We start from the raw sequence: 12084 nt of genomic DNA, 5'->3' as shown, positions 1-12084 counted from the left end.
AAGAAAAAAACATGAGAGCCCCGTCAAATAAAGTACGATAAGTTAAGCAAGTAAAAAGACAAAGACTCATTCATGAATGAAGCCATTGTTTCTAGCACAGTGATGTTTATTCATTATATCACCACCGCACATTTTCAGCCAGTCATCCAGGAGGGAAATGGGACATCCTCTCGTTCAGACCTGATGTTCCCGACTCACAGACAGCCAAATGCACTGCCCCGCCAAGGCTAGCTGTTCGTATAATTAGCAGTAATTAATGAACAGAAAGCGAAGACTCGTTTGTATTTTAAATGATCTTAAATGATCCCATTAGCACTTGTCATAGTCCTGTACACTAAACAGCGTGAGTTCAATTAGATTTTTGTCATATTAAAGTGCTTTCACGATGCCATGTTTGAAGTCTTCCAGTCGTGCTTTTTTTTCATATTATCTGCAAGATGGCTGCGACACATCTGTTTCCATGCCATGAGGTTTCAGGCCTGTGTGCTGAAATTATAGATATTGTGGAACATTCATGTTTTGTGTCTGTTTTCTCTAACACACTTTGCACTGTCTCTTATAAAACAGTGTTTAGTGAAGTGTATTATATTGGCTAGCCAGACTATAGCACCACTGCCTACCTCTTATCCTTAACTGTGCGTGCATGACAGCATGCATACAATAAAATATGTACCCTGTCTTGTACATTTCATTCCCGGTGCTGAACGGACAAGGGAGGAGGACAGAGAGGAGAAATAAAGTGCCATAATGAATCTAAAAGGCATAATTCATTCTGATCAAACGCACTCAGGGATGAGTCATGCTCCGGTGAACCCTTCTGACCACTGATGGGTCTACAGCAGAGAAGAGGATGAGGCGGGATTGACGAGCATACATAAATTCTAATTATTCCCAATGTATGCGATCCTGCAAATGGCCGTCCTCACAGTGGTGGCCGACGACGGTTTTCTCTAACAAAACCCCCCTCCCTTCTCAAAATGTCCCCTCAGACTTTTTATGAAGAGCTCTGGCTGTAAACCTGGGACAGGAGCTATAGAGCAGAAGGAATGAAAGCAGCGGGTCGTGTAGTTGGTACAGAAGGGAGAAAAACACACCAGCTCCAGCTCTGGTGCTGGGAAAAGAAAGGTACGATGATCAATTAATCCAGGCAGTAATTGGATGAGTGTGTATGTAATGCGGTAATGCTGTAATGAAAGTCATCCATTGTGCACGTTCTCTCCCTGGCCGGTGAACCATCCCCCTCATCATCCTCTGGATCTCAGGTGCTTAGCCATGCAAATCTGTCTGACAGCCCAGTACATCTCTGTCTGCCTAATTGGACAGTATAGAGTTGTTTATGGATATTGCAGACATTTAGGACTCAGTTGGGGGCTGCTCAAAAATCATTAGCAAACGGCCCCTGTTACTGGACTGTCAACTTCACTTCACCGACGTCAAAGCTTTGCAATAAAAAAATGTTTATCTCTGTCAACAACAGGGAAAGGCTCTTTTTAAATGGAGCAGTATACTTGCTGAACATTCAAACATGTTATGAAATGAGAGTATGTGGATCCGAGCAGCTTGTTATATCACTACCGCCACTAGTTTTGATGTGTAAGCGAGGTGGTGTTTTTGTTAATTAGAAAAGCACTCCATCTGTAGAATCTACTGTGGTGGATATTTACACATAACTAAGATGAAATGTGTAAGAATACACTGTGAGACTCTCTGCCTAACATTTCGTTTTAATGCTCTGCACTCCCTTACAATCAGTGTTTTGGTTGTCTGAAGACATAAAGCTGCTATGATCGATATTTTTGTATTAACAATGGATCAAATGACAAAGTATATGTGAAAGAAGTAACTCGTAACAATGAACCCACAGATAACTGTCAGCCAACTCTGAGTTTTAATGTCTTTAAGCTAATTGTTTTGGTTTCATGGCCCGCAGCTTGTTGTGGTTCACTGTCAACAATTTAATCAGCATTGTTTCCATATACAATAAGAAAACCTTTTTCGGTGGGAAAAAAATAAAAACACCTATTGCTTCTTGCTCACAACGAAAAAACAGATCGACAGTGTTAGAAATTAGCTAGTGAACTTAGTGGAGCATTTAGCAGCTAAAAAGCCTGATAGTTCTCTTAGCAGTTGGTGGAGACACAAACGGAGCTAAAAGTTCACATTGATTTGAGCTAGATGCTAACATGCTCACAATGGTGCATAGTTTAGACTATCAACATGCTAACATTTGCTAATTAGCACAAAAACCAGATCTTGAACATGTGTAGCAAATTTCACGGCAATCTATCTAACAGTTGTCAAGACATTTCACACAAAACAAAAATATCAAAATGCTGGTAGTGCTAGCTAAAAGGTGAGGAGATCACGGTTACTAGTCATTATGATTAATCATCTGGGGATTTTATAAAATTTCACGGAAATCCATCCAATTGTTGTTGAGATCTTTCAGTCTGTGTCAGTAGTGAACCAACTGACAGACCAAACAATCCATGTTGCGTTTAGTACAGAACAAAATATTTCTATACCTATGCCTCACCTTTTGTCCTTTGATCGAAATATAAAAGTGGCCTATCCTCCATCATCGAGGGCTGCGGCCCCTCCGCGCTCCCACTGGCCCCAAACACAAGCTGCAGGTTCAGCTTATGAATGTTCAAATTGAAGGCACTCTGATTTGCATGGCTGAACATGGTGAGGCAGGGGAACAGGTCAGAGGGACTCCAGACTCAGGCTTTTAGAGGGATGAGGCTGCGCCGAGCCGCACGGAGGTGATGTGCTCATTGTACTGATGTGACCTCACACTCTGTGCGAACAAAAGAGGAGCTGGAGGGTTCTGCTAAGATCACACACCTAACAGATAGCTGGACGTTCCGTAAACATTACAGAACATACGTCAGTGACTACGATTAATCATCATAAGTTAATAATCATAAATTATTTATTAACGTTCGTTAGCACAAAGCTATTTCAAAGACACGCCATCAGCCAACAGTAAGGGCCACATCATCAAGCACGTCTTCCATTTTTGCAGAGGAACTGTTTTATCTTTGCACTTATCTCTGTCAGGATGCAAATGACTTACGCAATGCACAAAAACTGGTGACAAGACAAGGGTAAATTCAGAAGGTGGTGCTCGCTCTAACTCTCTTTTCCTCTCTCGTTCTGTCTCCCCCTCTTTCACACTCCGGCTCTTTAAACCATTCCATCTTTATAGCTGAGCCAATCAATGGCAAACCAGTGTCTATTGTCTGTTCTGTGCTCAGGCCACTGCCCTCCTCCAGCACCCCCCATTACAGAAATGTTTCTTCCCATCAGTGCCTTTACTTATCACTTCCCGGGTGACATTGAACTTCCTATGCCCCGGCCGCCGAGACACAACTCTGAACTCACACAATTACTCTTCATCCCCACTAACAATTTAGTAATGAAGTATTGATTTCCAGATTCCTCTCTTATGGATGATATTAGATTTTGTTTGATAAACTGTGCCTGGGCCTCTAATCTGCACTGTCCCTTTTCCCACTGTCTGTAAAACAAAGTGCCACTGGAGAGATAATGACCAGAGAACATCGATGAACTCATTTCATCAATTTGTAACACTTGACAATGAAAAAGGGCAGGCATTTTTCAAGCAGCAATGTCAAAGTTTATTGCTCTGGGTACGGTCTTATTGGAAGCCAGACATCTTGAGCAGCGTTCAGCTCTAATTTATGGGCCCCAATGTGCCAGTTACTTTTAAAGGAAATGTTTGGATACTGGGAGGATATTAGTGTTGCACCTGGGTTGTCTGATTTCCAGGGCCACTGGAGATTCATGTGTCATGTCAGAAAATACAAAAACAGCAGAGGAGAGGCTGAGACTCTGGCGATTTGCAATGCAAGAAAATGCTGCTTAGGACATAAATCATGCTGAGATGTTACATGCGAGTCACATGTGCACGGATGCGAGAGCCACATAAATGCTTGATTTCCAATTTTCTTGCTTAAACTGTGTTCTTAGATTACTGAGTGCACCATTACTAACAAAAACAAATAGGTGAAGGTTAGAAGTTAATCTCTGTTAATTTGTGCTGTGCATTTTTCAGTGTCCGCCCCCTCCCCCTAACAAAAAGGCACCTTAAAGACACAGAATGGTTTTCAAGCTGAGCTTCACCTCGGTCGCATTGTGAGTCAATTTGAAATACATGTCAATCAGAGATAGCTTGTACTAACTGCGAGCTTAAAATCTGTACTCATATCTTTTTAAAGTACCTGCACAGTATTCCAATCAAAGTATGTGCTTTTAAAACAGCTTTGACCCACAGCTGTAGCCACCATATGGTCTCTTTGTAAATGTCACTAGATTTTTTATGTTATGTTTACATTTGTTGCTACTCAACAAAACACATAGTGGGCATCCTTTAGGCCTAATCAGGCCGTGTTTAAAAGTGTTTCTCCCTACCCTTTTTAGCGCATAGCTACGCTTTTTTGTTGATTTCAATCAGCTGAGTAGCACAAGCCCATCAGCAGAAAGTTACATGGTGTCGCCACTGTTCATGTGCATCTTCATGTAAATGCGCTTGATACTAACAAAACAGGGACCCGCCCTAAAAACATAGCTCCATAGCACTACTAGTGGTCAAAACCTCCACAAGGTGCCTTTAAACAGAATTAAAGATACAATCACCCAGAAATCCATCTATTGAACTGTATGTTCACCAGGCAGAATTAAAGTGGTGTAGAATTTGATATATCAACGCTGTTTAATGCCATGTTGCATCTTACACATCTTGCACAGTCATTTTCAACTCTTAATGATACAAAGAAAATTCGTATTACTCAGACACTGAACCCTCAGTGACATGTTTACAGTGCTCACCGAGCAGTTCAACTGCGCTCAGTTTGTCTCTGCTTGTGTCAAAGTCTGAGCTCTCTGATGCTCTACAACATGCTGCTAAAAGTGCTTGTTTACTTTGGTAATCGCTGTGGTTTTGTTTGTTTTCCTTTCATTCTTTTATGCTTTATTATATATTTATATGTGCTGCCCTGTGGCTGCAAACATGGCAGCTTTATCTTTACATGTCCATTGTCTTTATTGTGATTTTACTGTAATCTGTGCTCATTGTCTTGGCTGTGTGTTTCAGATTCTTGAATCATAGATATAGACATTCATGGTCCCCAGAGGATGAAACCTGATGATCCTCTGACTTTTCTTCTAGCGCCACTAGGTTTTGTGTTAAAAGTCCTTGCAACTATTTAATATATTTTAATGGAGGAGATAAAGATTGCTGTTAAGTTTGGTACGGACATTCATGTTCTCCTCAGGTTGAACCGTAGTTTAATAATCTTTTTGGTTTTCACTGAGCACGATCATCAGATGAAATTATCAGTTTGTCTAGTGGCTTGGTTTTTGATCAGCTCCAGGCTGCAGTACTTTGTGCTTAGCGCTAATTAGCAAATGTTAGCATGCTAACAAGCTTACATAATTGCCAGCTTAACAATAGCATGTTAGCGCTGCCACACTGAGCATGCAGTCTTGTTAAACCTCTCTACAATTATGAAACAGATTAATTTTGGTTTAGTTTATTTGGCTCATTCAAGACAGACATTTCACAATTAAAGCCCTGTTTTTCTGAGTCAGCTTTATGAAGCACCCCTCTGGTCATCCACGACACCAGATTAGTCTTAGTTGTTAAATAAAGGTCTCAGTAACTGTTACAGTGTCTTACATTGTTTTAGGTGATGTTTCACTGTTTGCCCTTTTATAAACCAGAAAAAAAAAAAAAACACGTTCAGACGTCTCACCTGTGTTTGGGATGATGGGTGAAGAAAAACAGCACAATTGTTGCCTCTAGATTAGTTTATGTCCCTAAATATGGTGGGGACATCTTCACACAAATCATCCAACCATTTTGTAGATTTTTAAACTCCTATTTTTGTATTAAATGTGCACGTGGCGCGTCTCTGTGTGCTCAATAACCCCAGCATTGTTTGTTTTTTTTAACTACGGTGTTCCTCCTGTGCAGACAATTTATCTGGTGCAAAGTCAAATTATTTATTTCCCCTCATTCATCCTGATAGAATGAGAGACCTGAGGAACAACAGCCAATTTAGACCGAAAATCCCAGTTCAGCTCAGGGTAATCTGATTTCTCTGCTCCCCAGAAATCTACATGTATAGTGCTTATCAACTGGATTACTGGCAGGTAGGAAGAATAACCCAATTTGAGGTTACTTGTTTCTCTGTGTGTAGTATTCAGTGTCACATTGCATTAGAAGAGGAGGACTATTGCTTTGTGGAATGGATGCGTAACTTCCTCGCTCCTCCTTTCCCAGATCTGGTGGCTCATTCATTCCCATGTTTTTTCTTTTTTTCTTTTTTTTTTTTTTTTGCTTTGCACGACCACATAGAATAACAAAACGGTCAAATGCAAATGTACTGCAATCAGATAATGGGATGCATTTAAAAGAAAAATCCAGCCCTGAGCATCTGCACTTCTTGCTCTCGTCATTTCTTCTTTTTGAAGGCAACAGTGTTTGTCTCCTTCCTCACTACCACGCCTGGTGGTGGAGGTGACAGAATTGAGATGGGCTTACTGGTGCAGTCACATGGCCAAGAAGCCACCGACTGCATGTGGTATGACAATAATAGGGCTGCTTCCTGACCTCCCACCCTCCCCATTTGCAGATATTACACTGGGTCGAGTATGGGTTGTGGTAACGGATGACCACCGTCCACGTACCCTCATCACCACAGAGGTCAATCCTTCTCGAACAAGACCAGCACTCTCTCCAAGGTGATTATTGATAAAGGATGACATGCCAATGTAGACTCGGGAGAAATTATACTCTGGGGCCAATCACTGCTCTTCTCTTGTTTCTGGAGAGGGAGACCTTGTCTAATGTATAAATACTGTGGTGGGACACTATTCCCTTACCTATTGAGTGACTATAAAAGAAACGGAGTGGAAACCATCAGGGATGCAGGGAGCCATGTCCGCTTCCTTTAGATACAGTCCTCCTAATATCTTTTAAAGGAAACAATCATCTTTCCTGATGAACCAAAATGTCCTATAGCAGCCAAGGTCAAATACACTAAGCCCACACACACACACACAGACACACACACACACACACACACACACAGAGCTACAGTAAATGCATCATGTGCTCAACTGTGCATTGTGTCTCTCATCTCGCCCTTTAGTCCACTAGAGGGTACGTTGTGATCTTAAGGTGCTGAGAGGAACATGTTTCAAATGTGTTTCACATAAAAGTGGTGGATATATCACATTAACATGTATAACAATGCAGCTTACAGTCAGTTCGATTTAAACCTGGAACTAGACTGTTTGTCTTTGTAATCACGTATAGACTGCAGGAAAAATGAACCCAATCTAGTCAGCATTTATTAGAAGTATATAAACAATTCATAAATATTTTATGACGCAGTGTAATGTAGCTGTAAACAGATATAAGAACATTTTAAGTGTGTGTTATTGTCTTTGTTAACCGCTATAACTCATTACAGGCATTCGTATTTGGTTTTTTGTATTAGTCGAAACAGCATCCAGACAGCACAACAACATATGAAACATAAGAGGTTAAGATAATATTGCAATAACAAGAAAACAATGTAGAACTTTGCATTAAATGGCAGCTTTAAGTAAATTTAGCAGGAGTCAGCTGATGAATAGTGAATTAATTGCAAACAGGACGTGAAGCTTTGTGTGCTTGAATCCTTTTTGGGGATTGAACTATCACAGAGATGGCAAAAATAAATAAATAAATAAATAAATAAGTCAGTAAGTAAGGCATCGTTTTAGTTGTCAGCTAATGAATGTTTGATCTTCAGTTGTTCTAAACACATTTATAGACAGATTTTAAACTTGCCTGTGGGTGATTTTCACATTTATAAGCATTAAATAAGTATAACGCACTGTGAAATTATTATATAAATATACAGATGTCTTATAATTGGTTGATAATAAATTAATTTAAAAAAAAACTTTACTTTAAGTTCCCTTTTCAGGGCAATAAACAGCTAACAAGTATGTTTATGCAACATTAATGAGTAGTAATCTGTGAATGCACTCATAAGATAAACATACTTGCATCAGCAAATAATGTTCCTTAAAAAAATGCACATTCATGTTCAGCAAAAAGAAACTTCAACATCCAATCAACAACTTATAGTTAACATTTTATAAGCATTCATCAGTATTAATAAAACATAAATAGTTCACATATTAGCTTACCATCTCAGAGGAATAAATAGTTAATAACTACATTAATAAATACATAGTATTTATTAACTATTTATTGCATAGATTAAGTTTTCTGAATTATCTGGATAACTTGGCTGAGTCCTCCCCTGAACAGGCCTTTTTACACAAGTCCATGTTTCAGTTTTGAGAAGGTTCCAGGTTTTTCTCAGCAAAGTCATCCACATAACTCAGTAAACATGCTTCTTGGAACAGGCCCTGGTTCTAAATCTACAGTACACGGTTATGATCAGCAGGAAATACACACTGGTTTCATTGTATAAATAATCAATGTCCAACAGCGTGCTCATGGAAAGTAATTCATAGTTAAAGGAGGTGGACAAATTAGCAAAGTACTTAGCTTCTTAAATGAAGAAGGATTATGGTTTGGATTGATCATATATAAGAATATTTAAATAAAATGTGTCCTTATAATAATTTATAGAGTTTATTAAAAGTTTCTTAACTGCTTTTGCACAGGTAGACGCAGGATTTCAAATTGTTTTAATGTCCTGATACGGGTTTGCAGTCACAAAATTTTAGTATAGCACCTATATAATCAATTTTAGACTGCGCTATAAAGCATTTGTTAAACCTGCTGTACATGTATAAGCAGCATAAAAATAGCAGTGAAGATATATTACGACATATGATTAAAACTATATTGTAGTATTGATAATTCATTAACTGTTTAGCATCCATAATCCCCAACACCAGTTATGCATGCCTCATAGTCACTATAGTGTTGTTATAAACATTTATGAACTGTTTACATACTGTTTATAAATACACAGACTGAGCTCTACAGTATTTAATTTGGAGTATTTCAAGTTTTTCGTATAGATGAATGAACAATTAATAAATAAATAAAAACATATTATCATTGGTAGTAAATATCTTGTTTTTCATACATGATTAAAACAAAAACCAAAAAAAAAAAACAATCATCCTTTCTGAGGTGACATTGTGTGCATATTTACTGCACTGTAGCTTGTAGATGAGAACTGTAACATGGGGAAAGTCAGGAAAAAACAGTTGCTTAGGAGGTGCCATGTCCTACCAATCACTCTCCCCCTTCTAAAGGGGCTCCAATGGCACCTGAGGGGGAATCTCATGGCTGTCATCCCAGAAAGCCTGCTGCACTGATGCCTGCTTACCATCTGCTCCCCATATGAGCAAAAACAGGCAATTGTCTCAGAGAAGGCACCTCAATCACACTGTCATTGAACTAATATACTTTAACATGTTTTTCGGGTAGCTTCGGACAACATCTTGGTAGAATCTGAAGTGCCGGGAGCCCCCCATTTGTTTCGTGGAGATAACAGTAAATGATTGTGTGTGCATGCGGTGTAGGTCGAGTGCATTTGAAATGTATATCATAGCCCTGCCCTGTCTCAGCGTGGACTTGGCATCAGACAGTGAAAAAGGCAGAACAGTGGGACCCTGTCACTGTTACACTTCCTGTAAATAACCCCTCCATGCCTTTGGTTTTATCATTCCCTGCAAATGATTCCAGGCCCCTCCAGAGTCGACAAGAAATAGCATTATTTTATGGCATGGAAAAAAAGAGGAGATAAAAAGAGGAGCCAGGGAGAGAAAAAGGGAGATGGGGCTAAAAAAGGTCCTTCAGGGAACATGGTGTAAATGAAGTTCCAGGAATGACACAGGCGAGCAATGAGGCGTGGATGGAAAATATACGCTGCACATCATCGGATAGAGATGCCAGTGGAAATGGCTTCATTGAAGTGTCAGCCCTCATCCATCAATCAATCATCCGCAAGAAACAATAACGCTGCGGCGATGGGCCAGCTTTTATGGGGCTTACTCATGGGTATCGGAAACAGCACTTAAGTGTAGTTCTGACACTGGGAGAAAAACAGAGGTGAGGTGTTCGGCTTATTCCACATGCAGGTAGAGCAGATACGGAGGAGGGACTAAGTATACAGCCCCCCCCACGCCCACCCCCCATCCCCCACCCCCACCGGCTGGAGAACTCTGGACAGTGGATTTAATCTTCTGTACGCTTCCTTTCTCCTGAAAACCTGATATTGATATTATGGATTTACAGTACATCCATGTTGTGTTACTGGGTGATTTTTACATTTATTGAAACTGAAACAAGACTGCGAGTCTACAGTATATCCATGCTAGTGGCTCTGCGAGGCAGTCCGGGGCTGCTCGCTAACAGCAGCGTGCTAACATGCTCACAATGTCAACGCTACATGCTGATGTTTAGCCGTTTACCATGTTAGTTTACTGTTAGCATACTAACATTGATTAATGTGTTTTAGTAGAGCTGAGGCCTTTTTGGAATGTCATAGATTTTTATAGGTATTCGGTAGAACTAAAGGAAAAATCAGGGGCTCGCCACAGTCACGAGGACAGATCATCTGGTGACTGTGAACGTCTGCACAAAGTTTCATGTCAATTCATCCAATAGTTGAGATACTTCTGTCTGGACCCAAGTGGTCGACCAACCCACACTGCCACCTGCTAGCATGCAAAAAAAAAAAGATCTGTGGAGTACAACTGTCGAGATAAACGAGTTATCTTTGTGCTGAGTTTTTAGACTGTACTGCTCTTTGCTTCGTTGTTCCTTTAGATCTAAATTTTCTTAGCTTCGGTTAAACAGGTGGTTGGTTCACTCTGCTTGTAAAGCATCTGCTCTGATTTCAGATATATGCCTATAATTAGTAGCCAACCAGAATCCTCATTGTGTTTACTTACAAATAACCTCAACAGAAAAAAGGCACTGAAAATAGAGCAACACATTCTTCAAGGATATATGTGTGTGTGTTCAGCACTCTCCCAACACAAAAATAAACAAAAAATGCTAAATGGTCCAACAGTCGCTTTTGCTGTATGTGAGCCTTTTGATTTCCCCAAACCAAGTCTCTTGATGGCTTCTCTGCAACATGAAACATGACACGTCATCCATTATTCTGTACATGTGCCTTGCTATCTCAGCCTGCTCCATATGGCCCCTGTTGTCTCCAGACACCCAAATCCCTTTCCTTAGGCCAGGGGCTGTTTTTGTGGGAACCATTACATTGCTCCTCTTCCTCAGAGGAATGGGGTGACGATGATGAGCAATCACAGCCAGAGCAGACTTTCTGCCTCAAATTCTGACAGGATATTCAACAATTGACCGTATCCGCTTTGTTGGCCCAATTGCTAATTCATGCAAGTTGACAATCTGGAGGCAACAATTATGAGTGATGAAAGGACTGAAAATAAGAGGAGAGAGCACTTAAGGGGAAGGAGAAAAACATGAAGTTTACTTTACAAGGAAGGAGGGAGGTAGGAGATTTGATACTCACACTACCACAGAGAGAGAGAGAGAGAGAGAGAGAGAGAGAGAGAGAGAGAGGATGGAATTGGTAAACACATCCTCAGTCACAGATGAATATATCCACAACTTTTAAACATAACCTCTTCTAAAACCAAACACACTGAACAGATGAATGGATCTCAATGCAAGCATAAAATGCCATTTGTGTATTGAATTGTGCGCTAAAAGGGGCTACTGTGTGAATCCATATCAACACACAAAACCTAATGTGATGAGAGAAACTTGATACGGAGCTGTGAAGACCTCAGGTGTTTTGTGCCAAAGCTTTCTGAGAAAAAAAAAAAAAAACAATCCCACATGAATTTGCACGAAACTGTGGATAGCTGGAAATGAGGCGGGGTGTGGAGGAATAAAAATTTAATATGTGGTAAAAAAAAAAGTTCTAATCGGATTCATAAGGTCTGTTTACTGGAACTTGAAATGTCTGAGAGCTCCATAACTTATTTTCTATGACATTACTCTATTAATCACAAATTGTTTTGCTTGTATTTTGA

The sequence above is a fragment of the Toxotes jaculatrix genome, chromosome 2 (genome assembly GCF_017976425.1).
Source record: "Toxotes jaculatrix isolate fToxJac2 chromosome 2, fToxJac2.pri, whole genome shotgun sequence".
Lineage (NCBI taxonomy): Eukaryota > Metazoa > Chordata > Actinopteri > Toxotidae > Toxotes > Toxotes jaculatrix.
Note: the sequence above shows the minus strand (reverse complement) of the source record.